Consider the following 16669-nt stretch of genomic DNA (forward strand, 5'->3'; position numbering starts at 1 on the left):
ATCAGAGTTCATCACACAAACACAACTTGAGTCAGGATGGTCTCACAGACATTATAACAATATTTCAATATTTTATCCAATCAGATGTACAGATAAATTGTCCCATGGTGCATCTCATGTTTACTTCACCATATAAAAGTCCATTACACGTTGCCATCTTTGTCAGTTCTCTAATGCCTGCAGGCAGTTTATATTATTATAATATATTTATTGTACAACCCAGCAGGCATGTCAGTTCCCAGGTTCACCAAGGAGGAGAGCGCTGCACTGGTCCACGCCGTCAAGGACTTTTATCCCCAGCTGTTTGGGAACAAGAGGAGCTCGACAGATGCGCCTGTTAAGAAGGCCCTCTGGGAGTCTATCACCAATGCGGTTAGATTGGTGTGTGACGTCCAGAGGACCCAGGATCAGATCATGAGGAGATTCGGAGATATGAGGTTGCGTTTATCGAAAAAAGTCAACCTCATAAGGGACTGGGTACAAGCCCGTAAAAGAGGGGGCCAAAGAAAGGCCCCGCGGAAACTGTACCTACTCCCTTATGAGGTGACTTTATGCGAGCTCCTCAATCTCCGGGTCCCCAAAAGATTTAGATCCTCGCCATCCTCGGCCTCCTCTTCTTCCCTCCCAGCTGCGGGATCTGAAAGTCCTGACGCGGGGGACAGGGCAGATGCTTCTCCGTCCGGTGGCCTGGGAGGACCCGATAGAGAATCTGAACCAGGTAATTATCCAACTTCATATAATATTTATAATGTTAAAAATCCAAAATGTGTATTTAGTCAGATACTAAACCTATACAGATCTCACAACATACACTACATATGATGTTTAGATATCTGATTTTACATTAGTGATACATGAAATTGGAATGATGTTTATTGCGCTCTACAGAATATGCGTCACAGAGCGGAAATCTAATTTCGCATCCACGTTAACATGGGTTTGCGGAAAGTGGCATTGCTTTATACATGTTGGTCAAATGACGGATGCGTAATTCCGCTTGGAATCATTGCGCAATGATCGCGAAAATGGCATTTCTCATCCACGTTAACATGGGTTTGCGGAAAGTGGCATTGCTTTATACATGTTGTTAAAAATTAAATGGAAAATCTTAGATTAGTGAAGAATACAGTATTCTTATTTTAAATATTATATCTAATAAAAAACGAATAATACTAATAAATTATAACATATGGCCATCAATTGATGATTATGTAATAACAAGCATATATTCTTAAAGATACAGTAAACAACACAACTGATTGAAAATAAGAGTCCAGGATATATTTATCATTCATTTAATTGCGGAAACTATTAACTCATGGGACTACCAAAGGATTAATATTTTTCTATTGATTTGTTATTAATGTAAATATTTTAAACATGGCATGATTAGTATTAATGATATGCAATCCTCATTTAATATATTACAGATATGGATGTGGCTGCTGGATCCTCAAGCCAGGGCTTGTCACAGTATGGTATGTCTCATTTTAATTGACATTTGTCTTAGAAACATGGAATGAACATTACATACTAAATACACATTGTTCTATATTTATATGTAATGTCTATTTAATAGATGAAAATTATATAATTATTCGGATATACTTAAATAACATATTTGATTTTAATTGCATGCTCAATACCATTCATTACATCAACATATGGAGTAGATAATTCATTAACAAACAACAACATTGTGGAATCTATTTAATTTTAGATTAAAGGGATACTGAACTACAATTATTAATATTGTCTTTCACATACAGTATGCAATATTAATAAACATAAAATATAATACTATCATCATATGTGACATATTCTATTGCTAAATGTATTTTAAAATAAATAAAGTACGTTTATGTGCATCTAAATATTTGTTGACCAACCTGGGTTTATATTGATGATTGGTGGATACCTTCAACAAACAATATTTATTGAATCCAATATTCCTTATCTGCCTTTAAGATTAATATCGAACAACATTCGAATTATAATAGGAGTCAATGTTAAATCATTTTTTACAGTTTGAACATAGAAATCAATTATTTAAATTAATCATGTCAGTGTCCCTTTAAGACAAAATAGATTCATTCATCATTACATTATTTTTATTAAAAACTATTGATATATAAATCTAATTATCTGTTGGAGTTACTTTATATATATCTGCATACTCTAACAGCACCATGATTACATATTTGTAATAATAAAGTTTGTTATGTATTGTGATAAATATGTGTTGTGTCCTAAACAAGATTACTGTACATTGAAAAAATGGCTCGATGTGACACATGTTTGTTTAGATTTGTCAACAGATGCTCCTCAATATGTGGTTTGTGTGTATTCTTGTAACTTCTTAAGGACATATGACGGAATTATTCCGTCATAAAACAATTGAGCTAAGTGAAAGCTGTGTCCTTAAAGGGTTAAGAACATTGATCATTGGGTATATTTAGATATGCAATAGCAGCATCTGAGATGAATTTGATGTCTAATGTAGTCTGACATTAAACATATGTTGAATACAGATATGTTTACAGAATCCCCTTGATTCAATCAAGCATTTTCTGGTGTAATGACTGCTCTATTCTTCACATTTTAAAGTTGATTAATGTTAAAATTCTAGACAGATGTGATTTAGTGATATCCAAAATGTGTTTAATAATATATATCTATATCATTCATAGAGAGAGTTGGTGTGGGGAGCCCACAGGAATCCAGCAGTGACATAGAGCCGCCTTTGCGGTCTCCTGGTAAGTCCATTGACTCATTTATATGTAATTGAAGGTGTATTGCTAATCAATATTATGATCATGATTCCGATGAAGCATAACATTATAAAAAATCATAGAATTTATCTTCTGATTATATATTTATTTTTTATATTGAGCGATTAATAATTTCTACTTTATTATTCTACACATTTGTTATTCATAAGATGTCTAACATATGTTTTTTTAAATTTTTTTTTTTTTTAACAACAGTCATCAAGTGATACACACATGAGAAATCTTAAATGTTCTATGTACTATGCTTTTATGAATTTAACATTAAGACAAACAATACATTAATATTCTGATTTATTGACAATAACAAATCTATTGTCATTTGTATGCTCCATCAAAATGATGTAAATCATAACTTTGTGTGTGTATATCTTTAATGCAACATTGATGTGCGTATTTGAGCAACAGTAACATATGTTATAATATCTGATCTTAAGGTGTACACAACATGTTATGTTTTACAGAGATTGATGTCACATGTGGGATGGAGGAGGAAGAGGCTGCCTTGGAGTCTGATGGTATGTGAAATATATCTATCATGTTTCCAACATGTTTCTTTTTTTGAAATCATTTTATTGAAGACATTCAAAGTCTACAGCTTTTTCCCTTTAAAAAGGAATATTATTTGTCTGTTCAAATACACTACTGCCCCCTTTCTATATCAGGCAGCATGAAAATCTGCTTGTATATATTTTTTTAAGAATATATAATTCATGCCATCATTATGTCACATGCATATTCCATGCCAAAACACAATAATAAGTTTCACATTGTACAGACAGTCATTGAGATTCATCTGAGTGCCTATATAGATACCATATCCTCATTTCAGAATAGTTTACAGATTCAAACACACTTCGAGGTATATTGAAAACATAATCAATTTTAAATGCGTTGATTTGATGTCAGGATGTATGAGATGTTAATATATTTATTTTACATTTTCAGATGGATCCACCACTTCTGGTCATCTGGATTCCGCCCCTGCCCAGTCACAGACCCCTCCCCGTGCACACACCCCTGACCATGGCCACACCTCTGCACACACCCAGAGCCCTTCCCATCACCAAACCCATGACCATGCCCCGACCACTGCCAGCCCTTCCCATATTTCATATCCTGTCCCTCCCAAAAAACGCCCATACACCCCCCTTCGCCGCTCTCCCCGTATTCTGGCCCGTACAGCTGCCCAGACCCAAACTCCCCACTCCCCAGCTGTACGGCCTACCCTGGAGCAGCAGCTCACCACTCCCCAAGCCATTCCCATCCCTCCCCGAGCCAATCCCATCCCTCCCCCCTGTTTAAACCTTCATTGTCCTGGGTGTCAGATTGTCCTTCCCAGGCACAGCTGTAAGTATCATTCTAAATACACTTTATAAGATACTTAAAGGTACAGTGAAGTTAAATTGGTTAAATTGTGATTCAAATCCAGCATGCAATGTTAAGCCAATGTATAATAGAATACTCTTATGAATTATTCGTCATTCTCTTGATATATTTATTGAAAACAACTTATTCCTATAATTAGTTTAAACAATAAAATAAATGTGGCCATCATTTCTTTATTGTTGGATGAATGTATCCATCAACCAGCATGCACAAACAAGGTTCATCAACAAATATTGGCTTCCATAAAAACCAACATTCTTGCATTCAAAATATAGCTTGACAATTAAAACATATAATGAATATGTGTAATTTCTAAAGATTTGTCATGTCATGCTCTATCTGAATCAGTCCATTAAATATTTAGGTTCAGTGTCCCTTTAATTGGATATCACTACATATACCAAACACCACTACTTGGATACAAAATTTTATGTCCAAATGTGGATACATTATCTCTTGTCTAACCCAGTGGGAATGTAATTTCTTCTGGTTGCTATGTTTACACAGCTTGTCCTCAATGCCAAAATGTTTAAGGATATGTGTGCCTACCACAGTCTAAATTGAATTTTTAAATTGCTAATGTAAGTACAATGTAAATCCTTTAACAAGATTTGATACACTCAAGCTGTATAAGTGGATCATCTAAAACCAATTAAAGGGTTCAACATGTTTGAGTAACATGAGCCTTTAATGATTTCTGTCTGTCTGAATAACCTAATTCATGTGTAAAGAATATATGAAAAATAATTGATGTAAATAATTATTTGTCTTTATGATGACAATGTATGTATTAAAATCTTTTATTCTGTTGTGTAATTATCCTTAATATTAATTTTTATTTTATTTTAGGCTGTGACTCAGCATGGCTCATGCTAGAAGGGATAGCAAGAGTAGAGCAGGCCGTGTTGAGGAACGCAGCTGTCCTGAGAGGGATGAACGACACCATGCAGGCCCAGCTCCGGGTTCAGGACTTGACTCTGCGTGAAATTATGCAATTACGTTCAAGGCCTGAATCTGGAGCTGGACATGCACAGGACAATGAAGAGGATGACCAGTAAGTGGAGGATCTGGATATGCTCCATGGTGGCAGATAATAATCCTCTGTCCACATGTTGAATTTGTATTTATATTGTTGCCATTTGGCCTTTTTATCAGTTTTTTGTTGTGCCTGTTGCACTCTTTTACCTTGTCATGTGTCTCCAATGAGGCTATGCTGGCCCTTGGCAACTCTCTTCATGGACTGTGATGCACTGTGTTACCTTGTCATGTGTCTCCAATGGGGCTATGCTGGCCCTTGGCAACTCTCTTCATGGACTGTGATGCACTGTGTTACCTTGTCATGTGTCTCCAATGAGGCTATGCTGGCCCTTGGCAACTCTCTTCATGGACTGTGATGCACTGTGTTACCTTGCCATGTGTCTCCAATGGGGCTATGCTGGCCCTTGGCAACTCTCTTCATGGACTGTGATGCACTGTGTTACCTTGTCATGTGTCTCCAATGAGGCTATGCTGGCCCTTGGCAACTCTCTTCATGGACTGTGATGCACTGTGTTACCTTGCCATGTGTCTCCAATGGGGCTATGCTGGCCCTTGGCAACTCTCTTCATGGACTGTGATGCACTGTGTTACCTTGTCATGTGTCTCCAATGAGGCTATGCTGGCCCTTGGCAACTCTCTTCATGGACTGTGATGCACTGTGTTACCTTGCCATGTGTCTCCAATGGGGCTATGCTGGCCCTTGGCAACTCTCTTCATGGACTGTGATGCACTGTGTTACCTTGTCATGTGTCTCCAATGGGGCTATGCTGGCCCTTGGCAACTCTCTTCATGGACTGTGATGCACTGTGTTACCTTGTCATATGGCTCATATATTCCTTATTTTTACAAGATTATTTATAAACGTTGTGTATGTTTTCTTACATACTAATAAAATAAATTTTATTTCACAAATCTTTGTCCTCATTCTTCCTGTTATTTTTTGCAAGCTCTAGTTTATGTTGTTTATCCTTAAAGGGACCTAACAAATCTATTTGTTATAATGAAATCATATATGTAAGACAATAGTAAATGACTTTAAGATTAACATCTCCAATGTAATCTTATTATTTGTGTTTATATTATTTTCTCTTAGCTCTATCATTGCCTGATTATGATTAGCAGAGTAATTTCTTTATATATGTATATATATTTTTGTATTTGTGTATATATGTATATTTAAATGTTCATATCCATGTGTGTATTTATAAACTCTGCATGAATTGATGCACCTTTACCAAATGATCTGAGTATTGATACAATGATATAATCCCTGTAAAGTGTTCATTTTATTTAAATAGTATTGACTATGTGTATGCTCTTTTTAAAAACAAAATAATGTCCCTTTAAGTGATGTTGATCACTATTGTAAATGAATGTATTTCCATTTGTAAAGCGTTTTTGTCCTTTTTACAAGAACAAGGACATATAGTTTTATTAATAAACAATCTTATTGTAATGTTGACAGCACCTGTATTTCATTTTCAAATCTATATTATTGTCAAAGTGTAACCAAATCAATCTCTGTGTGTAATACAAATAATGTAGATGATGAATATTAGTTAACTAATATGTTAACAAAATACATCTCCTCCCATATATGGCTATAGGTAGGCTGACCATAATTAAACTTGAATAAATGACACGTTTAATCAATACATGTATAACTATTGTTATTCAACAACAATCCAAAGATATCTTAAAACATCAATGGCATATGTATTTCTCATGTGTATCTTTTAAATGTTAAAGATATACACCATAGCTATAGTTCAAGGGACAGTCAAGTCCGAAAAGATGATTCATAATTTGGTGACATTCCTAGATAGCAATCTACACACATACTAGTTCCTAAAATATAAATACGTTTCTTAATGATATGCCAAGATGTCACTGAGTCCTTGTATTGTCTGCGGTTTTTCAGCGATCTCGGATGCGCCATGTTGCTTAAGACGTCACCTGCCAGGCTGTCCAATGATTCCTTGTATTGACTGACGTTCTTACGTGATCAGGAATATGCCTTTTATTGGATTGCGTTTTGACGCGATCAAGGATGCGCCTTTTTTTTTTGGGCGTTCTTACGTGATCAATAATGTGCCTTTCATTGGATGGCGTTCTTACGTGATCAAGGAAGCGCCATGTTAAGACGGCACATGTAAAGTTAAAAAAACGTGTGATTGGATTGCGTAGTCCCGCAATATTTGTGCACGTTAAAAACGTTTGTGACTGCATGCAATTTTAAAAAGCTTGCGAATATGTATTATTTGCATCATGTTACATTGTTGACCCGTAGCTGATAAAGACCAACACATTCTCTTTTGCTGGATGTCTGGTTGAATCAACGAACGAAAGCAAAATGTTTTCATGCATAGGATATTTCTAGGCAAGTGCAAATCTCTACAGTCCATGTTTAATATGTTTGTCAACAATGTTCCTTTTTCTTAAAAATTAATGTTGTGTTTAATGTTGAACATATCTAATTAATAAATATGCGCTATTGTGTTTGAATAAAGTAATCAATATGCATTTATCATATGCTAAATATATGATGCCGACTTCTTCTAAATGTAATTTCGTTGTATATTTTATGAAAGGTTCATTAGACACTCACATTATAAATAAAAATATTTGATTTTGTCTCTAGTTAGATAGTCCATTGTTTAACCAATAGGTTTATTTTGTCTTGTGTTGTAAGAAAATGTAAGTAATTTTCTTACTCCTCGCAAAGCCAATGAGTTTCATGTGAGTACCATCTCCAGCTTTGTCCAGTTTGTGTAAAGGTTCTTTTCATATGTTAATGATGGGGTATTGTGTTTTACGGTTGTAATGGTGGTTCATCTATATTTAAAATATAGCTAACCCTATTTTATTTGCAAGTGTTTGAAGCTTTTTAATATTGCTATCAGTATATGTTAATCTTGTTGTTTGTAGTAGTGTCTATTACATACAGTTATGTAAAAAATATAGGATACTGTCCCTTGAATGCAAATGTTGTTTTTTTGTATCATGTATGAGATCCACATAGTTTAATCTTCAAATATATTTTTGTTAGCATATTTCACCCCCCCACTCCTAAAAGGACTTTAAACCATATTCATTGTTAAAATAAAAATAGTTACAATAAAATATTAACACAATAATGTCTCTTAAAGAAAATAGACTTTATTTAACACGTCAATATAAATGTGATTTTCAAATATTTTTTTTGACAAAGTACATGTAGATATAGCAACAAGCTTAAAATGTGTTAGCATATGTAATGTTGTTAAAGGGACAGTTTCGAAAAAAAATATTTTTACATTATTCGAAAAGTCAATTCTGTAATAACAAGGATATCAAATGTTTCTCAACAATTGAACATTTGCTATCTAAATTTGCTATCTAAACCTATGAGGTTGGTGTGCTCATTTCTTAAATCTTGAAGAGTGCTTGTAATCATTATACAATTTGAGCACTAGAGGGCATTTGGATAGCATTTGTATATGTAAAATCTTGTGCTCATACAGCATATTATTGACCATGTATTGATCATTGATATCTAAAATGTTGTTATGTCAGAACAACAAATAAGTGGTCATTTTTCATAGTCATAGATACAAGGGTAAGCACATAAGTCACACATGTATTTCTCCATGTTTTGTTGTTTCAAACTTTATAATGCGTAATACAGTGTTTTCTTTGTAATCAATAATTTTCTGACTGTCCCTTTAAGCTGTGTTATTGGCATTCAAACAGTAATATGCCATCATGGATAATTGTTATGGTAATTTAGTTAGCGATTCGGGAAACAGTTTGGACATCACATCACAGAAACCAATCAATATCATGAACAAGGATAGGTATGTGATGATGTGGTTTTCACACACTTATAACCCACACTCTGCAAAGAATCTTCCTCCATGGACCCGGTCCCATAGAAGTCGATTATATACAGAGTGTGGTCCACAAGTGTATGAAAACCACATCATCACATACCTATCCATTACACAAAAAAAAAAATTTAAGATGGAAAAAAATACTTACTTCCTCTTCCTTCCCCTCTTCCCACGGGGCTGAGGCTCTGGGAGAGGCAACTGCCGACTCCGAAGAGTCCTCCTTGGAGCTGTTGTGGGAGGAGTGGAAGGAAGAGTACTGGGACGACCAAGGTGAGGAGTAGATGGCTGAGGAGGAGGAGGAGAAGATGGCTGAGGAGGAGGAGGAGAAGATGGCTGAGGAGGAGGAGGAGAAGATGGCTGAGGAGGAGGAGGAGTAGATGGCTGAGGAGGAGGATGAGATGGGCCGGCAGGAGGAGATGGCCCAGCAGCAAGAGGCCCAGCAACAAGAGGCCCAGCAACAGGAGGTAGACCAGCATGCGCCTCCCGGAAAAATGTGAACATTTCCTGATGAAGATTGAACATTCTTGTTTGTCCTTCTTGTATTGTATTCAGTATACTGATTATTTCGTTTTGGCCTTGAATTATTTGATTCTGCCCATCAAGTATTCTGCGTCGTCCTTCTATGTTTTCTATCCGGGAGGTACGCATCTGGTCTATGTACTCCAGTAGAACCCGCACCTCCGCTATTTCTTCTTGTTGTGCCTGTTGAACCCGTGCACGGCGGGGTGCCCGTGCACGGCGGAGTGCGGGTCTTTGAGGGACCTCGGGTTCCGCGGCTTCAGCGGCATCCTCCTGTGCTTCCGGGGCCTCTTGATCATCTCCCGTGCGCTGTTCGTCACGGGGGGCCTCTTCCCTCCGAAGTGGGAATTCCTCACCACCACTCTCATCCCGGGGAGATGCAGGAGGCTGTGCTGCCTCGTCCCCAGACTCTGTATATTAAAAAAAAATTAAAAAAAGAAATGTATATATTAGCATATTTGCAAATAAAGGTTTAAATGACTTAGCTTACGATACAATTACAAATGCAGAATCATTAATCCACTTTGAAATCTAACAAACAATCAATACGATTTCCGCTTTTTCTAAACAGTGTTTGTGATATCTGGTCAATGTGAATGTTTTTGCGTTTGTTTTCAGTCTGTTTAAATGCACACCTAACCTATAGCCTAGATACTGATGTAACCGCTAAGTAATAGAATGCGTGTAAACAGCGTAATAGCATTAATCTGATCCTTAACACATGAAACCCAATGTTTTATCTTTCATGATTTATAAGCATACATTTAGTATCAACTTTCGAATGTACTTTTGTTATCTAATTAGCTTCATTCTCTGGATATTCTTTGCTGAAAAGCATATCTAAATATGTTTATAAGATTCTGATTGTTAGCTGAATATAGCTGCCTCCTGTGATTGTTTCACCGTGTGCATGGCTATTTCTTCATTAAAATATATCTCAAGAATGAATCAAATTATGTAATATAAGTACATTTGAATGTTTTGTCAAATTGTATTCGCTACCTCAATCATGAAAGTAAATGTTTGCGTATAGTGTCCATTGAAATACATTCGTATGTGAAATTATTGTTCAATGAGCTTACCGTCAGATGAGAGTGGCAGGTTCCCGGTATCGATTCCTCCGATACCGACTACTTCCACCTCGGAGATGCTGGGCCGCAACATTTCCTCCCATCTGCAGTACTCCATTTCAAGGGCAGGGCCGCCACCGGTCCCTGCGGCATGTCGGGCCTCCAGGCTTAACTTTTTTTTAAGTTCAAGTTTACAGTCCCGGTACCGATGTTTGATGGAATCCATATCCCGGTTCCGGCAACCCACTGCATTGACTGCATTCCGAATCTCGTTCCAGAGCCTCCTCCTGTCAGTCGGGGTAGTCTTCTGGTGCTGCAGCATCCTATACCTGGCCATATAGGCCTCTACGAGGGCCTCCTTCTCCTCCATCGTAAACCTCGCCTCCCTAGTCGCCTTGGCCTTCCCCTGTGACGATGCCCTCTGTTTCCCGGACTGTGAAGCCCTACTCTGACCGCCACTGGGCCCAGCCACTTGGTCATCTTGAACCAAGTGGCTGGGTCCACCCACCGCTTCCACCCCCGCTTCCTGCCCCCCTTCCTGCCCCCCTTCCTGCCCTGTTCCTCTCCCCCTCCCTCTACTCCCCCCTCTACCTGTCCCCTGCCTGGCCTCCATCTCCTCCCTAAACTAAACCCCAAATAATAAAAAAAAAGTGAGTGTGATGAAATGAAAGGGGGTCAAAATAAAGAACTAAAAAGACAAAAAAGGTGCTTAAAGTGTGAGGGATGTAAAAAAAAACAAAGAGGGTAAGGAGTATTTAAATAAACGAAAAGAATAAGACTAAAAGGAGGATATGTAAACTAAATGTAACTAGGGGATGGGTATGGGATGGGTATGGGGTATGGGATAAGAGTAAATGGGATGAAAGGGAATGGGACTACAAGGAATGGGGTATGGAGTGTAGTATGAGGGGGTAGGGGGTATGGAGTGTATGTAGTGTTATTGATAAGTGTATGTATGTATTGAATGTGTTTGCGTGTAAATGTGTTAAGTGTACAGATAAATCACTCGCTCGCTAACTAACACTACTTCTAATTCTCAATAACAAACACTCCCACTAACGCTCACTAACTACCACTAACTGACGCTCACACTAACAACTATCACTAATAACTCCCACTAACTCACTCACGCTCCCACTAACAGACTCTCTCCCACTCCCGCTAACTCCCACTAACTCACTCACTCTCTCACGCTAACACTACCAACTGACTATCTCACGCTAACACTACCAACTGACTATCTGACGCTAACACTACCAACTGACTCTCTCACGCTAACACTACCAACTGACTCTCTCACACTAACACTAACTCACTCTCAAAAAATCGCAAAATCTCTATTCTTAAATCTCCAAAGACCCACCAGCAACACAGTCAAAGAAGCCCTGCTTGTGTGGTGCTTATATACCCTGTGTAAATGTTTAATGATGTCCCAATTTCCATTGTAATTAGTGTTCAGGTGTGCTTTATTAGCAATTAATATTATTGCAATGTGTATTAGGTGTGTTAATTTGCGCATGCTCATTTTGAGTTGGTATTTGTGGAATGTGTAGAATGCGATGATGTCATAGTGGTCGTTTTCTCTAACATTGTCCAATAGTATTCTTTTTAAATGTGAATTTGCGATGGTGTGTTCTTCGTGAAGTGTTGTATATGTATGTTTTTCATAATATATAATGATATTGAATGCGATTTTTTTTTTTAGTGTATGTATATATTTTTTAATCCTTGTTGTTATTGTGCGATTTTCCGCATCTTAAAGTATATGCGTATTCCACGTATAAATAGTATTAAAACTTCCCCCGCTTGTGAATGTGTAATGCTTGTGTGCTTTGTTGATTGATTGATGTTGTGACATTTGCGGCGTGTTATTGTTGTGCATGATGTGGTATGCGTCATATGACCGAGCTGTGCGTATTTCTCGCGAGATCGAGTGTTAGGTGAAAAAAGCTATTTTTTGCCTTTCCCATTGATCTCTATGGGAGACTGTCTAACGCGGGCAGGATTACGCGTGTGACATACACGCGTTAGGAGCATCGTTAGATGGTCTTATATTAACTCTAAATACCGGAGTCAAACAATGCCGTGCGTTAGACATAAAACACGCGTGGCGTTAACAGCCCATCTACCGCCGAACTCTAAATCTAGCCGATAGTGTTTAACGCCCCTTTGTGTATATACAAGGAACTTAATACAGCAATACCGCTAATTAGCACTTTCAGTGAGAATCTCTGTTCCTGTTTTATTTTTCCTCATCCACTCCAAGGCACAAGCTACTTATTTGGATTACTTGAATTCGCTCATAAAGCTGACAGACGAGTCTGTTTGGAACCGCATGGCGGCCCAGCTCCTGGCATCATCAGCATAGAGGCTACTAGCTTCACATAGAGGATAACAGAGGAACAATAACCACGGACACAGTTTGACACAATGTATCAGAAGGTACTTTCATAGCTGTAAAAAAAACAGCGATATAACGATCTTTCAGCTGCACAAATAGTGATTTTTTTCTCAGCTCACATCGTTACTAACGATTTCTAAGACACTGATGCAAAAAAATCAGCCTTATTGAGACTTTAAAGCTTATTTTTATGTAAATGTTATGTTTGTTTTAAGCTGCTATTTCTTTGCTATTGGGGTTTTTGAATACACCCCCATACGATTCTAATGTTTTATGTGTTGAATATCATTACTTGCTTAAAATTTTATAGTGCCGGCACTTATTCATTGATACTGTGGATATCCCATCCTTAAATAAATTTATATATTACTTTTTTACCTATATTCTTTAGTGTGTTTTTAACATAGGTTCTTTATAAATCCCTAGATATCACTACCCCTACCAAATCTAACAGGGCTAATTAGTCTGACACAAATTGTATCTATTATATATTTTATCTATCAGTCAGTCTTTGCTCTCTAGCAGAGCGCTAACCCACTCCTCCTTACTAGCTACATATTTTTTACCACACATTTTTGAGAGATTAGTGTGGTAATTTGGGTTCAGCTTAAATTCTGACACTTGAGCAGCTCTCATACACACAACTTTCTTTTTTGCCACTTGTAATGACCCTATCGCTGCCAGATACGGGGATTTTCAGTCTGCTAATTCGAATGGTGCACCTCATTAGACATGTGGGGATGAAGTAATCTCCTGATTGTCATTTTGTTTGAGATCTTTCCCAGTTTTTGAAAGATAGGGCTCCGTTTGGCTGGTCCTGTGGGTAGGCCCGTGTCTTTTTGGGCGTTAACCTCAGGTTTGCCTTATATTTTATTTATATCCGATGGGATGTCTTTTATTTGTTCTTGTTTCCTTTGGGAACCTTCTGGGATTGATACTCTTTATTACTTCTTCGGAAGTTGTTTTGGACATGTTAGTCCTATGTTAAAAATGTCTGTTTTCTGTTTTTTTCCCCCTATGAGGGAGAATTTATGCAGCTTGCCGGTTAAGACCCTAGTTGCAGGCTGGTCCTGTCGGGTTCGTTCAGTCTTGCGACTGTTCAGACACGTGGCGCTGTTCTGCTCAGCTGGTTCGGTAGAAGTGCTGAGTGCTCAGGTTATCATTGTTTTTCATGTTCAACTAAGCATTCGAGAGGACCTGTGGGGTCCGTGAGGCGGGAAGGATTGTTTCAGTCCTTTATAGCCTTCAGTCATAGATGGCCGGGCAGGGGAGTTTTTCTGCTGCCTCATTCTATCTGACATCTGATTCATCAGAACTTAGAGTTTTCCTCCCCCATGTGGTAGAGGGTTGGAGGGCTTAACGCCCCTTACCGCAGTTGAGCGGTTTGGCCTTCATATTTAGGCCTCTGGATTTGTCCTTTTAGGCTTGTACAGCTTGTACAGAATAGCTGTCTAGCATATCTGAGTTATAAGAGACCTTTTGGGTTTTCTTACATTGTCCCGGGTGAGTTGGATCTCCTTTTAGGGATCTGTGTTTCAGGGTGATGGTTGTTCCCTGCAGGGACTTTGTTTAGCTCAGGTTTTTCCCAAACTGGGTAGGCTTATTGCCTTTTCTCTTTCTTGTGTCCTCTGCTTGTGCGGAGGTGATAGGGAGACTAGTCCTGCTAGTAGGACCTCGAGGTATCCCTTGGTTGTCCTGAGGCTCGGAGAAGTATCTTCATACGACTTCTAGCCTTGCTTCTTGGAGCATTGGACTTTAGCTGGGGGTGGTTCTTTCCTTTGGTCGGTGCTTTCGAGTTCTTCTCGCTATCCGGATTCTCTGGATATGCTTCCATATCCCTTGTGTCTGGCTTTTTGGCCAGCTGGGGTGTTTAGTTCTAGGGTAAGATTTGCCTGAGACATCCGGGTTGCTGAAGCTTCGCTTGGCCTTTTTTCTCACCCAGTCTTGGGTGGTTTTGGAATCTTGGATCTCAGGGCTGGTTGGGGTGTTCCACCGTAGTGGGAACTTGGGCTATGTTCTTGGCCCATCTACCTAACCTGGTCATGGTTGGCCATGTTTTCTGAGTATTTTTTAATCTTTGCCACAGAGTAGCCCATGTCATCTGGTGGTTAGCTGTGTGGCTTGTGCCTCAAGGGTTGTTGGTTCATACCCAGCGGCTGGCGCTGGATGTCCAATTTCTGGTGCGCCTTAGGGTTGCATTCCTCTGGTCAGCTTGCCAGTGTTCCCGTGGATTCCCTGCTCTGCAGGTGAATGGGTTGGCTGTGCCTTTGCTTGGAAAGCTACTTGTAGGGGGCTCCTTTTCTAGGACATCTGTGTTGGGAATTTCTCTTCCCATTAGCCGGTGATTTCAGGCCTTGAGGACAGTTGTTATCCTTCCGGGATCATCCCTTTCCTTTAGGGGATATTCTCCTCCCTATGGAGATAGAGTCCTTGCTTGGGGCTTCTCCTGGATAGTAGGCGGAAAGGTGGGATTAGTTCCCCCTGGGGTCTTGCTGGCTCCAAGGCAGACTTATTGGGCCTTTATTTTGATAGATCCTTTGGTCTATGGACTTGTCTGTTTTCAGAGTCGGGTTGTACTTGTACTCTGTGGGGATGGCTGTGCTATCCTTACGCTCGTTCCTGTACCTGTTTTGGGACTCTTTTGTTCCCCTGTCTTGGATCCCTGAGGCTGGGTTGGCCCAGCTGGGTGTGGGTCTGCAGGTCAGGATGGCCGAGCGGTCTAAGGCGTTGCGTTCGGGTTGCAGTCTCCTCTGTATGTGTGAGCCTTGTTGAGTCTATCCTGTTAGCTCAGTCTGCTAGGGTATAGATTTTCCTTTCAACTTGCTCCATTCATTTCAGAAGAGGGTTTACTCTTCCTTCGGGTTCTGAGGGTATATTTCCCTTCTCGGGGGGCTTTGATTTGAGGTTTTGTGTACCCCTTTTTAGGGACATGTGTGTAGGTCCGGCGACTTAGGTTGCCTGGAGTGTGCCCTCTGTCTGAGGGTTGCTTTTGTGGTCTGTTTCTTGCTTCTTCCTCCTCGCAAGTACCCTCTGTGTTGTCCTGTTATGGTCTCTGTTTTCTCAAACTTGGGGTTTTTCACCTGGGTGTATTACACACTTTTCCATAGAGAATGCCTTGGTGTTCTATGGTCAGACACTGGGAGGACTTTGCCTCTTCAGTTGCATTCCGTGCTTGCAGGATGTTGGAGAGACGTCTTTTCTGTCTCTGTGTCCGGTCTTATCCTGGGTTTCGCTTGGTATAGGCGTGGGCTCCTTCCCCTGTTTGGGCCCCTTTGGGTCTCTGTGAGCTGGGCTCACTCTTGGAGGTGTTCTTTTTTTGTATTAGGGGAGTTGGTGTCTTTGGGGCTTTTCCTCTTAAAATGTTCTCAGCTTCGGAAAAAGCGCAGTGTTTTATTGGGTAGAGGTTCATGCCTGGTGCCCTCAGTATGGGCCACCTATTGTACCCACCCGCCTTGGCATTCAGTGTCCTTTATAGCTTGGGTATTGTTTTCCCAAAAGAAATGAATGCAGCTGTGGACTCTTTCCATCAGAAGAAAAGGAAATTATCAAGTAAGCATAATTTATGTTTTTCTTCTTAAATGGAAAGAGTCC

Source organism: Bombina bombina, chromosome 1 (genome assembly GCF_027579735.1).
Source record: "Bombina bombina isolate aBomBom1 chromosome 1, aBomBom1.pri, whole genome shotgun sequence".
Lineage (NCBI taxonomy): Eukaryota > Metazoa > Chordata > Amphibia > Anura > Bombinatoridae > Bombina > Bombina bombina.